Below are 15,959 nucleotides of genomic sequence, written 5' to 3'. Positions count from 1 at the left end.
GATTCAGTTATACATGTATATATTCCTTTTCATATTTTTCATTATAGGTTATTACAAGGTATTGAACATAGTTCCCTGTGCTACACAGTAGGACCTTGTTTATCTATTTTATATATAGTAGTTAGTATCTGCAAATCCCTAACTCCCAATTTATCCGCCCTCCACATCCTCCCCCCCGGTAACCGTAAGTTTGTTTTCTGTGTCTGAGTCTGTCTCTGTTTTGTAAGTAAGTTCATTTGTGTCATTTTTTTTTTAGATTCCACATATCAGTGATGTCATACAGTATTTTTCTTTCTCTTTCTGGCTGACTTCACATTTCGTACCTAAGTGGTCATCTGGCCTCTAGTCACACATCCCCTCACCTAACCACCTGGTTGCCTGGATGGGATCTTCAGTCAGAATAAGGTGAAAGGAGAGCCTACGATTTTTTTAAGTGGTATTTGGGCAGCTTTTTGTAAACTAAAAGTAAACACGTACATGACAACAGAGTGGGGATGCCTTGTATGCTTTTTCCTGTGTGTTTCCCTATAATTTCATGACAGTCCTATCTAGCCAGCTCCGTGGCAGACTCAGCAGTATTTCCTTCTGTGACGGTGTCTTTCTTTGAGCATCTGAAAAGTTTATCCAGGGAATGGTAGTGTACCGGGCAGGTGTTTAAGTAAGAGGGTCATGTTAGGAAACAGTTGTGGGTGGACGCTTTTGAAACATAGAACTTACAGCTTTGAAATAGGAAAAAGGACAGCTGATTTTAAAGTGAGTTGTTTTTCAAAGGGAAAACTGATGGGAGCGTGTCACAAGGACACGGAGGTCAGCTTGAAGGGGCTGCCCCTGGCTAAATCAGACAGTGTGATCAACAAAATAATTAAGGGCAGAAATGAATTATAAGCCACTGGGGGATACAAACAGGAGTCTGAGCTGATAATAAACGAGGGAGGGGAGGGACTCTTGCTCACAGTAGATGCCGATGGCCGACTGGATGTGGATGGAATTCTTTAAAATTTAGGACCAATAAGGACTGTGAAAGGAGATACTGACTTCTCTGTGGTGTGAGGCTCACATGTCCTGGGGTGGAAACTCGGGTCAGAAGGCCTGCACTACAGTTTTGGCACTTGGTATCTTTGACCTTGGGCCAGTTACTTGTCCTCTTTGAGCTGGTATTTGCGAACCTGTAAGATAGGGAGTAATACTAGTGACTTTCCAGGGTCGTGGCAAGGATTAAATTAAATCACACACAAGAAAAGGCTTTATAAGTTCTTGAAACATAATGTGGCTGAAACAGTGAAATAAGGAGCATAACTTCTGTGCACATCTTTAAACACAAAGTTGGTAATGTTAAGTAAGTTTTCACTGAACAGATCTTCAGAAAACTGATTATAATACCATTGACCCTTGAGCAGCTTGGAGGTTAGAGGCGCCAACCCTCCACGCAGGGGAAGATCAAATGTATAAATTTAAATTTACAGTCGGCCCTCCATGTCTGCGGTTCTACGTCCTCAGATTCAACCAAATGTGGATTGTGGTGTACCCAAGTACATGTTTGGTGAAAAAAAATTCATTCAGTTTGTGTGGTTCAAGCCCACATTATTTCAAGGGTCACTATTTACAATATTAATATTGGTAACAATGCCAGTTAAAATAGCTACTTTTTGTTTGTTTTGTTTTATGAGGGGGAGGTAATTGGGTTTATTTATTTATATTTGGAGGAGGTACTGGGGATTGAACCCAGGAGCCACTTGAGCTATACCCTCCCTCCTAAAATAGCTACTTTGTGTGCTTACTGTGTATCAGCAACTGTGCTTACCTGTTCACACGTATTTTCATTTCATCCTGACCACAACTCTAAGCGGTAGGGATGCCTGCCGACAGGGCCACCGGGATGCAGTTGAAGTCAGCTGTCCCGCAGCTTGTAGAGGGGGAGCCAGGATTCATTCTGAAATCTAACTGCAAAATCCAGGCTGCAACCAGCCACACTGCTGCTTCCCCCAAAAAGTCATTTTCCCCTCCTTAATGATTTCTCTTTAAGAGGAAAGGGATCCAGAGTTTTCAGTCGTAGAGAATTTGATGTGAAATCCATATGTGCACCAGCTGCTTGAATTTGGGGTTGATAATGGTAAATTGAGAGTTCACATCTATGCTTGAAGTGTTTCTGGAGGCTTTATTTCTGTTTATTTCCCATTGGTCAATCTTCATCATTTGATAACAAGTGTCTGTTTCCTGGAATATATTTAAGAGAATCAAGTTGAACTCCAAATGAGAACTAACTACGCTCAGCTGCAATTACAAATGAAGCCCAGCTGCCTGGGGGGACACCTGGGGACGGCCATTTACATATCAGTGGCGTGTGATGGACGAGCAGGCACCCTAGGCTGGCGGACGGCTCTGGGTGTTACAGTGGTAGCTGTCCCCCGCCGAGTGCTGACCAAGCCCCGGCACTTGGGAAAACTAACCCGTGCGACGCTGAGAGACAGTGCGTGCAGTGGTTAGGAGCTGAGGTTCCGCATCGAGACAGCTCGGTTTGAATCCTGTCTCCATTAGTTCCTGGTTGTATATTCAGAGGCAAGTCACTTAATCTCTCTCTACCTCAGCATCCACTTGTACAAGGTGGAGGTAACAGCAGTGCCTAGGCCAGAGCTGCTGCGAGGATTAAGAGCTAACGCTTGGTACAGCAGTTGGCATAAATAAGCTCCATGTAAATGGTAAGTAAAAAGGAAATCTGGGAGAAGTACTCTGATTCCCAATTTACTAGGAAGAAATGAGGTGTAAAGAGTAAGTTCCCCCTTAATTGGCGAGTGAGTGACGGAGCAGGGCTGCCAGCTTCAGAAGTGCAGAACTAAAGTCCACCCCTGACTGCTGCCCAGCTTCCTGGGTGCCCGATGGAGGCCTTGACCCCTCCTGATATTTTTGGCTGACACCCTGAAGTTCTTCTGCCTCTAACAAACTGTGAAGTCTCTAAGAACATAGCACTGTCCTTCTGTGGTAGTTAAGCAAATATTTGGCGAAGGATTCCGAAACCTGGGGTGAGGATAGGAGGAAGAGGTGGAAGGAGGGCGCCTGCCTGCCTGCCAGGTGCCCCCTCCGGAGCTGGTTCGTTAGCCCTGCGGGGGAAACAGAGGCTCAGGCTGCCCAGATCCATGCGGCTAGAACCCTGGGCTCCTGCGTCTGAAGGCAGTGCTCTTTCCTTGGCATCATGCCGCCTGACCAGAAAAACTGGACACTTCGTGACTCTTCTTGTCAACTTAGTGTAAGTCCGTGCTGGTCTTTTCTATATCATTCTAGTTTAATCTACATTGAATCTCTTAATCTGAGAATGGGACTGACTGGAGTTTAGAGGTGAAAGGGATGATTTCTAGAAATTTGACTTAAGGGGAGAAAATTGAAGTTCAGGTCCCACAGCTAGTTAGAGGCAGGGCAAGAGGCCTGGTGCTGTGTAGCCAACAAACACGGTGACCCCTCTGCTTCCCCTGCCCAGGCTGCAGTCACCCAAACTCCCGGAGATCTGATTCATTGTGTCTGGGATGAGGTACAAGACTCTGCCTTTTTAAACAAGTATCTTGCTAAATCAGATTCAAGGAGTCTGAGGACTCTACTTTGAGCAAGACTGGTGTGTATTAATCAGCTTGGAATAAACAGTCCAGGAATAGCAATATAATTCACAAGCATCTGTTAATTGTAAAAACGTTTACTAAGGACCTCTTATATGCCAGGCGCTGGGATGATACAGAAGAAAGACAACTCGCTTCTGCCCCCAGGGGTCTCACAGTCTGGGTGAGGTAAAGTCAAATTAGCAGTGAAACGTTGCAAATGCTTTGATGAAGTCTGTTTAAGCCACAGTGAGAGGAATTCACCTCCATTGGGGGTGGGTAGAAAAACCAAGAAAGACACCGTGAAGGAGGTAACACTGAAACTGAGACTTGGAAGGATGTCAACTGAGCAGAAGTGCAAGAGTGTGAAGCCAGCAGATGGAAACTGCTAGGGCTCGGGGTGGCTGGGCGAAGAGCAGGGTGGGAGGGCAGCTACCCCGAGAGAGAGGTTGAGCAGGAATCTGCGCTAGGTCACAGAGTCCCAGAGCATGCGCTTGGGTGTGTGATGGCACAGAGAAGATGTATTTCAAGGAAATCATCTCTGGCCTACAGAAACACTCACCGGCCTGCAGTTACCTAGGGGGTTGGGTTCTCAGAAGGAGATTTCAATTTAGGCTCTTTTTAAGTAAATTTAATGATAGGTTTTTTTGCAGATATTTTTATTGAATACAGTTTATTTCTCTGTTCATATTGAAATTTCATTCACATGTGTGTCTTCTATTCATGTATCTGTACTCAAGAGTAATTGATGTATTCCTAGAAAGTAAATACTACGAAGTTGCTGTCTTTAGGCAAAATTAACTTCTCGTAAGATGTTCCTTCAAAAAAGCTGAACAGAAGAGGAGAAAGAGAATGTTAAAAGCCACCTCCACAGTCTTCCTTCCAGGCGTGTGGGGCTAAGTGCTGTCATCTGGTGATTCTGAGCAGACCTGGATTCAGACCCTGGCTGGATTCAGCAGCTGTGCGACCTTGGGCGGCATGTCACGTTGCTGGGCTGATGCTCGCTTGTCCACAGGGAGGACTCAGGGCTCTGTGGGAAGCTCCATGTGGGCGGGGACAGTGGCTGTCGCCCTCTGCACGTGTGCGCCCCCTAGTGCCTGACCCCGGGTCAGCACTGGATGGGCGGATACGTGTGCCCAGGCTCATTACCTCGTCTTATTTCAGACCCTCCCTCCTGCTGCCTTACCACCAATAACCCCACAAAATTATAAAGTGCCACTGCCCAGGGATTTGGGGATATGTGCATTGAAATTTAACTTTGATTAAAGTTTTCTGAGAATCTTTCCTTCAGTGTAGTTTCCCTGACATACCCCGAGGTACGGAATTTTATTTCATAAATGCATATACTGTTAACTTCTAAATAGTCTCACCTTCTCCTCCACTTTCTCCTGGCAGTGTTTCTGTTTAGAAGGTCACTGACCACACCCCATGTCCAGGGACATCTGTCTAGTGTAGATATTATACTGGACACAGCTGCTCTGGCACCATGGCCGTCCCTCTTCCACGCCCACCTGTTTTCAGAGGAGAGTTGCGGCCCCTGGACAGCTCTCGGGCCATTTCCCCGTTAGCCTTGGGCCACCTTTCTGCTCTTGGGTGACCTCGCTGTCTGTCCTGAGCACTGACTGACGTATGCTCTGGCCCTGAACTGTGTGCACCAGGCTGCCCCAGATGTCCCCAAAGCAGCAGCAGCAGCAGCAGTCAGCAGACTCGCACAATTTAGGGCAAGAAGGCCCCTTGGAATTCAGATCCCTTTGCTCTTTGCAGTGAGGAAATCGAGACCCAGAGAAACTAAGTAACTTGCTCAAATTCACAAAAGTAACAGTTACCATAGCCAGGGCTAGAACTGAGGCGTCCTGACCGTCACCTAAATTCGTTTTTCAAGTCTTTGGAACCAAAGGGCCTTTATGTATGGCTGGGTAGCAGCCAGCTTATTTGCCATTATGTCTGTGTGGGCGGACATAGGCACCAGCCTGGCAGCTTTGTTATCGGAACTCTCTTGTGTGGTTTTAAAGAAAAAAAAGTAAGCCTGTCCACTAACATTGGGCAGATCACAACCTTGTCAGCCTTAGTCTGGTCACTAGACTGCTCGACACGGATGACTTGATGAGAGAATTTTAAACAATACTTCAGAATCTTGAAAAAGTTCACACATCTAGAGGGTGTACATGGATGCTCTCCAGAACTCAGCCCCTCTTTCCAATTTTAGCTGTTTCTTTTTCATTCCTTTTCCTGTGTCTTGGTAACGCAGAAAAAGTGAGCCCAGTACCAGAATCACAAATGCCTCCTGAAGTGTTCTTAGTTTGGTTTCCCTGTTAACTGGAAAAGGGATTTTATTTATTTATTTATTTTAACAGAAAGAGATGCATAAGTACTTTGAAAAGCAGAGGTATACATCACTAATGATAAGCAACAGTCTGACTTTTTTTCCTCATGGGGGGTCAGGAAAAGACAGGAAAATGCTTCCTCCTTTTCAAGACATACAGCAGTTATTAGAGATATTCAAGCGGGTTGAGGGAGGTGTAGTGAAATTACCTAGAAGGCTTTTTTTTCCCTTACCCCCAGAATATATCTGAAAAGGTGATGTAACACCAGCTCAGGGTTTGTTTTTTGTTTGTTTTTTAAATCTGAGTTAGAACTCCTAGAGTACAGGAATAACACAACACAGCCTGATTTTATTTATTTTTTTAAATAGCTTTTTATTTTTTAAGCAATGTTAAGTTTACAGATAAATTGGATAGTTCAAAGACTTCCCATAGCCTCCCTCTCCCTGCACAGAGTTTCCTTGATTATTAACGCCTTGCATTAGTGTGGGACATCATTATAATCAACGAGCCAGTCAATATTGATACATTACTATTAACCAAAGTCCATCGTTGACAGTAGGATTCACTCTTGGTGTTACCCATTCTATGGGTTTTTGACAAATGTGTGGTGACATGCAGTCACCATTATAGTGTCATACAGAATAAGTTCACTGCCCTAAAAATTCTCTGTGCTCCACCTGTTCATTCCTTTCTCCCCCTGAGTCCCTGGCAACCACTGATCTTCACTGTCTCCATAGTTTGCTTTTTCCAGAATCTCATAGACTTGGGAACATACAATAAGAAGCCTTTGCAGTTGACTTCTTTCCCTTAGTGACATACATTTAAGTTTCCTCTGTGTCTCTTCATAAATCTAGAATATGAAAACCAATGTATGGTGACAGGAAGCAGATCAGTAGCGGCCCGGGGAGGAGGGCAGGGAAGCGGTCTCTCTTGGGGAGAGACGGCAGAGTTGAGGAGTAAACTTTTACGCATGATGAGTATGTTCATCATCTTGATTGTGGTGATGCTTTCACGTGTATATGTCAAAACTAATCACATTGTACATTTTAAACATGTGCAGTTTATTTTAAGCTGATTATTCCTCAGTAAAGCACTTCAAAAAGTAAATGTGAAGGGGCAATTTAAAGTCATCTTTTGCCAATTTAAAAAAATGACTAAAATGTTCTGTTATCAATTCCTTTTCTAAATCCATCTTCAAGATTTGGGAACCTCTTACTCTGAGCTCTCAATAGTACTATATTCCCAATTAAAACAGTTTCATGACACTGTTCTATTACTGGAGCTGTAAAATGCACATCTCCCAATTCAGAATCCACATCCAGGAAAGAAATTCTAGTTCTCTATGACAGACACACCAGCTCCTTCAGTGAAAACCAACTGAAGGTACCAAAGGTAAAGAGCTGCAAGGAATTCTCATGCTTAAGTGGTGATGATACTGAAGAAATACAGTGTCTTCAACAGGCCATTCAAAGTTAATCAGTAGAACTGCAAGGGCAAAAATAAATGGATATCCTCCTATACACTCATTAGAGAGGACTTTTCTGTCAGGTTTACCTAAAGTTCAGTTTAACCCTCTAATAATAGCAGCAACCAGTGGTTCAAATGCTCTGTTAACAGCAAGAAGGGAGGCAAATAAGATATAAAAGTAGACTCTAGAACTAAGGTAGATTTTAGATGCATGAGATGATACAGTATACACTCTTTCAGTGTGTTCTTTTGAGGTTCACCCATGTTATGCGTGAATCAGTATTTCATTCCTTTTTGTTACTGAGTAGTATTCCATTGTGTGGCTATACCATAGTTTGTTCATTCATTCATTTGTTGATGGACATTTGGTTTGTTTCCAGTTTTCAGCTATCTCAAGTAAAATATACATGTCTATGTAGATAGTTGTTTTCATTTCTTGTGGGTAAATACCTAGAAGAGAATGGCTGGGTCATACGGTTAAGTGCACATTCGATTTATAAGAAACTGCCAAAATATTGTCCAAAGTGATTGTGCTGTTTTACATTCCAGCCAGCAATATGCGAGAGTCCCTGTTGCCAATACTTTTAATTAAAGAAATTTTTATTGTGGTAAAATATACTTAATACTTACCATTTTAACCATTTGTAAGTATACACTTACATGGCATTAAATGCATTTATAGTGTTTTACAGCTGTTACCACTATCCATGCCCAAAACTTTCCCATCATCCCCAACAAAAACTTGGTATACCCATTAAATAACTTCACCTCTTCTATTTCCTCCAGCCCCTGGTAACCTCTGTTTTACTTTTTATCTGTGACTCTGGCTATTCTAAGTACCTCATATAAGTAGGATCAAAATATTTGTACTTCTGTGTCTGGCTTATTTCAGTAAACATAATGTTTTTAAGATCCATCTTCTTTAGTGAAGAGTCTTTTCACATCCTTTGTCTAATTTTTAACTGGATTATTTGGGTTTTTATTAACGAGTTCTGAGAGTTCTTTATGTATTCAGAACACAAGTCCTTTATCAGATATGTGATTGCAAATGTTTCTTTTGAGTCTGTGGCTTGAATGTGTTAAGTGTAGGACAGCACTTCAAAATAAATCAAGTATCCTCAAACAAGTATTTGTGGGGGGAACATCAGAAATTCAGAAACTAAGTACAGAAATAGACAAAAATTGGAAAATCAAAGAGAATTGATGGAATTCAGTAAGTTTAAAAGAAAAACATTTCATAAGTGAGGAATAAATTGCAGTGTGCCAAAAGGAGAATAGATTTATATTAAAGTGTAATAAGGTTCATTGAAGGATGGCAAGAAAACAACTAAAGGAATGAATAAGAAATTTTAAAAAGAGGTAAAGTTTGAGAGAAAGTGATTGGAACGGCCCACAAAGATCCAACATATGTATAATTGGAGCTCTGAAGTAAACAGACGGTAGAACAGGACTAATATTTAAAACTATAATTCAAGAAAATTTCAGAAATTAGAGGAAACCTAAATACATAGTGAAAGAACTCAGCATATACTTAGGAAAACTCACCTAGCATGATCACCTTTGAGATATATCCTAGTAAAACTATTATACTTTACAGTCAGAAGTCCTCAGGGCTTCCGGGCAAAAAGAGCACATGGCTTGTAAAGGCAAAGAAAGTAAGCTAAAATCAGATTTCTCAAAAGCATCATCTAAAAACAGGCAACAGTGAGAAGGCATTTAAGAAACTTCAGGAAACCAAGGACAAGCCAAGCTCTCCTTCAAGCATCAGGGCTACAGATAAAGTTTTAAACGTGCTGAAGTCGGAGAATACTGTAACAATGAGCTCTTCCTGAGGAGTCTGCTGGGGTCACTTCATTCAACTAAGATGTGACTGGGGAAAATTTGGCACAAGGACATGTGGTGAGCAATTAATATATTTAATAATAGAGATAAGGCTAAAATATGAGTGGTGATATGGATGCAAGAAAAGTATATAGTCTGTAGTTGTTCTGACAAAGTAGAAAGGGTGCAACTATGAAAATGGAATAGAAGAATAACAAGAGGAGAGAAAGATCAATTGTATAGATGATAGATGGGAGTTAAGATACCATTTAAGACTGACCAATGAGAGGCAGGAGGGTATAGCTCAGTGGTAGAACACATACTTAGCATACACAAGGTCCTGGGTTCAATCCCCAGTATCTCCATTTAAAAAAAAAACTGACCAACTAGACAGTATAAGATGAAGTAAGAAAAAAAATGGAGATTGAAGATATTAAAAGATGCAAATAGAAAAATAACCACAGAGCAGCAATATAAAACTATCTTTAGAATTTCCTTTAAAAAAAATAGTAGAAGACAAAGGATTACATCACACAGAGAAATATAGTAAATATGATACAGTAAGTATGATATAAAATAACATGACAGAGTTGAGGCCAAACATCAGCCATATTAGTAAATCACCTATTAAAATTAAAAGATTTTCAAGTTGGTTCATAAAGCAAAACTCTATGATATGTTGAAGAGACCCACCCCTCAAAAAAAAAAAGTGATTAAAAAGCTAAAAATCAAGGAATTGGCAAAGGGGTATCAGGCACCCTGTAAACAACAAGTGGGGGCTTGTGCTTCTGATGTCACGCAAAACAGAATTCAGGCGACCAGAAAGCACTGACGCAGAGGGTACTTGGAAGTGAACATGTGTGCACCGAGCATCACAGCAGCCTCCTGTGTGAAGCAGGATATGGCAGGACCAACAACTAGAAACACGTCAATAATAGGAACTTTAATACACCAGTCTAAATGCAAGACAGGTCATGTGGGAAAAAACATAAGTAATCATATCAGCTGGAGGTTGGGGAACTGCCTATAGGCCAAATCCAGTCTGGTACTTGTTTAGTGTAGCCACATTCCTTTCCATATTGTCTATGGCTTTCTTACTGTAACAGCAGAGTTGAATAGTTGTGACAGAGGCCCTGTGGTCCACAAAACCTAAAATATTTACTCTCTTATCCTTTACAGAAAAAGCTCACTGACTTCCTGATGTAGGAGACTTAAGCAACATTGTTAATTAGGTAACTTCTATGGAAACATATTGAACACTGCATCCTAATAATAGAAAATGTCCCTTCTCAGGTGTACCAGGAACACTCACAAAAATGTATCATATAGTAGGTTGCAAAGAAAATATCAAGTTCCGTAAGTTAGAAATACTGTGATCAAAATTCTTATTACAGTGGTAGGGAGGGTATAGCTCAAGTGGTAGAGGACATACTTAACATGCACAAGGTCCTGGATTCAGTCCCCGGTACCTCCTCTAAAAATAAATAAACCTAATCTAACCCCCCAAAAATCTTATCATAATGCCAGAAGCCTGGAAATTTGAAGCAAATAATCTCTCCTATCTGGGAATTTTAAAACTATTCTATTAAGTGACCCAGAAGCAAATAGGAAAATATAAAGAAAATTATGTAGTTTCTAGAAAATAATGGTCAAACAGCTACATATTAGAACCTGTGGTATCCATTTAAACCAGTCCTCAGAGGAAAGCTCATAGCCTTGAATACTTATATCAGTAAAAATGAGAGAAGAAAAATTTAAATTCCCAATCAGGAGGCTAGGGGAAAAACATAAAAGTAAGCCAGAAAAGTATAAGGAAAAAGATAATAGAGATTAAAGCAAAAAATAATGAGATAGTAAAAAGTCAGATCAAATTAACAAATCCAAATCCTACTTTTAAAAAACAAATAAAAGCAAACAAAATAAAACAGAAAACCCTAGAGTTAGTTTAATAAAGGAAAAAAAGGTGTTACAAGAAGAAAGCACAAGTATAAAAAATAAGAAATGAGAGAAACAGCTATTGATACAGAGAATAGAAAATTTTATTTTAAGATTACTTTGCATTCCTTTATGCCAGTAAACTTGAAAACCTAGATGAAATGGGTAATTTTCTAGGAGGAAATACAATTTACCAAAATACCCTCTGTAGACTTAAGAAGCTTAAATGTATTTACATAGGACAAAGTTTCAAGGAACTACTCCTCAGGAAAGCACTAATCCCAGAGTTTAAGAGGGGGGTGGCCTACCAGGCATTTAGAAACATGAACTATTTCTGAGCACACGAGCACTTATGAAGCAAGTGTAACACTGACACCGAACCCTGCTAGAGGTAGCACACTCAAAGAAACTTACAGACCAGTGTCACTGAATGGATGTTAATGCAAAGATCCGAAACAAAAATTAGTTATTAGACTTTAACACCCCATTTTAAGGAAATAATACATCATGACCAAGCAGGGTTTTTAATGCCAGGAATGCAAAGATAATTTACATTAATAGGTGTAAAAAGAAAAATCATAATATCTTTAGAAATCCTGAAAAATTCTCTGATGAGATTTGAACACCTATTCCTAATAAAACCTCTTAACCATAGGAATGGGTACATATACATCAGTCCTAAAGTCAGCATCCTACTTAATAGGGAAATGCTAGAGGCATTCTCACCAAGGTCAAGAAGAAGTCATGGAAGTTCACTGTCTCTACTACTTCTTACGTTGTATTGGTGCTGTTGACCAGTGCAATTAGTCAAGAGGAAACAACTGGAAAGGAAAACATAAAATTATCTTTTTGTTGGAAACATGACCATTTGCTGGAGAACTAACTTCATAATGAGTCAATGACAAAAATAACTCAGAAAACAAAAGAATTCAGCCAGGAAGTAGTATATAAGATATCATGGAAATACCAATAACCATATGTATAAATAATTACCAGTTAGAAGATACAATGGAAGCGAAAGTTCCATTTAAAATAGCAACAGAAAAGATAAGATTCTTCATAAATTAAATAAGAAATGTTTAAGACCTAATGCATGCTTATAGATAGAATTGTGTCCCCCCCCAACTTATATATTGAAGCCCTAATCGTAAATACTAAGAATGTGATTGTATTTGGAGATAGGGCCTTTAAAAAGTTAAAATGAGGCCATTGGGGTGGGCCCCAAACTGTTTGGTGTCCTTGTAAAAAGAGGAGATTGATACATACAGAGAGACACCAGGGAAATAAGCCATGGGAGGACACAGCAAGAAAGTGGCCGTATGTCCGCAAGCCAGGAAGAGAGGGCTCAGGAGAAACCAACCTGCCAATGCCTTGATCTCAGACTTCCGGCCACTAGAACTTTGAGTAAATAAATTTCTGTTGGTTAAGCCGCCCAGTCAGTGGTATTTTGTCACGGGCAGGCTGAGCACACTAATAGACAGCAGCTATGGAACAGTCCTGAAAGACGCAGAAGTAGACTTGAACAGACCTTCCCAGGTGTTGGATAGAGTACTTCAACATCGTCAAGCTATTAATTCTTACTAAGTTAATGTATAAATATAATGTGATCCCAATAAAAGTGCCAATAATTTTTTTTTCTGAAGGTCTACAAGGCAGTAACAAAAGTTCATGTGGAAAAAGTAAGCACACAAGCAAGACACTGAAAAAAAACTGTGAGAGGGGACTAGCCCTGCAGATACTAACACTTACTGTGAAGTCTCTGTAATTAAGACAGTGGTACTGGGGCGCAGACTAGAGTGGAATGGGGTGGAATGTCTGGAAACAGACCCTAACATATATGGAAGTTTACGAGAAGGGTAGTATCTCCAATCACTAGGGCAGAGATGGGCTTTTTAATAAACAGTATTGGGGCAACTGGCTAACCATTTGGAGAAAGATAAAATGAGATCTGTTTCTCCTGCCGTAAATAAACTGAACTCCAAATGGATCTGAGATTTAAATAAATTATGAAACTGTACATGCACGGGAAGAATGCATGGATGAATTCCTCCTTGCAATCTGGTTTTAAAAGAAGGCTTTCTCTGACTCAAAATCCATATGCAATTATTGATAAACTTGACTACTGAAAAATAAGAAATAAACTTTCACATAAGCAAAGTCAAAAGACAAATTAACAGATTGTGATAAAATATTTGTAACATTACATATCATTGGCTGATGTCTCTAATATATCTATTCTTGTCAAAATTGGGTAAGTCCAAAAATGGGCAAAAGGCACGAGACAATTCACCAAAAGTAAAATTATGTCTTCTGAAATCCACACAAAGATGATCCAACTTTCACTATAATAGAAGTGTATATGAAAATTGCACCAAAATCCATACCATTTCTCACCCATCAGATTGTCCAAAAAAATTTAAAAACTTGGCAAAATAGTCTGTTCTGGAGGCAGTGGAGAAAAAGCCACTCATTTGTTGCTGGTGCCATGCAACCCCTGTGAAGGGGTACTTGACAGTAACAAAATTCTACCTGCATTTACCCTTTCACCCAGTATTTCCACTTCTAGGAATTTACCCTGAAGGTACACCTTTAACAGTACTACAGTATATGCTCGGGGTTATTCATTGCATATGTAATAATTAAATATTTGTAAACTGCCCAAATGCCCAGACGTTGTAGACTGGTTGCATAAACTGTGGTGCTAGTAGCTGTGAAGACAAATAAGGAAGATCTCAGTAAGCTAATATGAAGTTAATTCTGGGTTGTAGTGAAAAAAGCCATGTGCAAAAGGCTGTTTAGTAGGCTGCCTTTCTTTCTAGTAATGAAGATGAAATTGGAAAGCGCACAGTTATCTGCTTAATTTCTTCAAGAAGAAACACAGGAAGGATAAACCAGAAAACAATGAAATTGATTATACTCTGAGGAAGATAGGGGTACTGAGTGAATCAGTTGTAATGTATACATACAACGAGACACACACAACAGTGGATGAATTTCACAGACATGATGTTGAACTGAAGAAACCAGGCACAAAAACGTGTACGATCCCATTTATGTGAAGATTTGTGTGTTTTATTATAGATGTGTGATACCTCAGCACCCTTTTGACGTTCATTAAAATAGACCTGTACCTATATCAGCAGTGGCAAAACCTTCTCATCTGAATAATCAGAGGGCAGGAGAAAGGTCTTGGTCTTCTCAAGTTCCTCTGGAGAGTGCTGTTGGTAGTCACTTTGCAGGTCACGCACAAAAGCTGACTGATCTCACCCATGGCGTTCACTAAGGGCAGCCCAGTGCTTTAGGGCCAGACCACTGCACATCAGTCAGCAGTTACACAGGAGCCCGTGTAAAGCGTGCCAACTGGAGATGCAGAAATACTTTGTTTTCTGCTGCTTCTGTTATCTGCAGGCAGTGGGAAAAAGTCCAGTCGCTACAACAGGGGCTCCAGTAAGGGGAGGGGGAGGGAAAGAGACAGAGGAGAGAGATGGAGAACTGATTTAAGTTACTGTCTGGCGCTGCAGTTGGTGGGAGGGGTTTAGAGGCCAATGTTTTCCACCTTTTAAAGGAGGAATCAGAATGGAGGCATTAGCTTGATGACCATAAAAGGCAAGTTGGAAAGTGGTAACTCAAACTGCAGCAGCTAAAAGAATAAGAGAATGTTTGATTACATAGGTAATTTAAAGATGTTGTGCTATTTCAGAGCACATGTTTTTTTTTTTGAATATAGATTTCTTTTGGTGTTGGGGGGAGCCTTTGTGACGATTAGGAACGTTTCCTTTAACAAAACAAAGTAGCTTACATTTCCAGTGACTGTGGAAAGGTAGAAGGAGGAATTACGCTTTTGATGACTTGATATGGACAGAGTCCATCACTGTGAAAAAGAAAAAAATGTTTGTTACCCTAAAAAGATTTGTTTCTAAGGGATCCATCCAGTAGGGAAATCAGCAAATCTGACTGCTACAGGATTATGTAGAAATTTCCGATTTTAATACCTTCAAAAACCTATTTTTACTTAAGGGAAACGATTTTCAGCTCATGAATTAGTGATAATCCAAGTGTTAAGAGCACTTTTTCCTATAGAAATGATATAAGTCATGGATGGATTCCCTGGAAAGCCCTCAAAAATCTACTTAATTCCTGATGCCACTAAATATGGTTTCTTTGGGAAAATACATTCTGAGTCCTAACTCCTAACAGCAACAGATTTTAAATCTCCTCTTCTCGCCTCCCATGCAGTTTACCAAATGGGTTGTTTTCCTCCTTCCAGCCAAGGCCGCAAGAGCTGTAGGGATTCCGAGGACCTTTATTATTGGAGGGTGGGGGGATGAATCTGGTGACCCTGGCAAGGAGCTTAAGCTCCAACCCTGGTGGCCAGTCCTTCCCTTCAGCTGTCATTGCATTTGTAGTGGTTTTGCTTCTGGTGGTTTCTGGAGGTTGAGGACCATGCAAATTACTAACTCCTTAGGTTCGTAACAGGCGGAGCTTTTAGGAATGGCTTGACTTGTTTATTTCCTGCGCATACATTTCTTGGCCATTATACCTTGAGTGTTCAGTTAGCAAAATGTGGATGACATGACCTGTTTCTTCCTCTATCAGTTTGTGATCAGGACTACTGAGAAGTGGGTAAATACAGTAAGATCAACAGAGAAAAAAATAAAATGTGACTACTAAGACACAACATGGGAAGTCTGTCCCACGAAACGTCGTATTTTGTCTAATTAACGGTCTTTGCTGGCATCTGAATTTTATACTACTCACTGTATTTGCCCTCTCAGCTTTATTTACTTCCTTTGGTTTAAAGTGAGCTAATGTGTCCATTTAAAACATTCAC

At 40.4% G+C, this 15,959-nt stretch overlaps 1 protein-coding gene across 13 annotated transcripts in view; it reads left to right on the top strand.

Moving 5' to 3' along the window:
• Positions 1-15,959, top strand: part of SMAD1 (SMAD family member 1) — a 68,406-nt gene that overhangs the window by 35,283 nt on the left and 17,164 nt on the right. The gene's annotated exons all lie outside the window — the stretch shown is intronic.

The sequence above is a fragment of the Vicugna pacos genome, chromosome 2, assembly GCF_048564905.1.
Source record: "Vicugna pacos chromosome 2, VicPac4, whole genome shotgun sequence".
Lineage (NCBI taxonomy): Eukaryota > Metazoa > Chordata > Mammalia > Artiodactyla > Camelidae > Vicugna > Vicugna pacos.
Note: the sequence above shows the minus strand (reverse complement) of the source record. Positions and strands in the feature narration are given on the sequence as shown.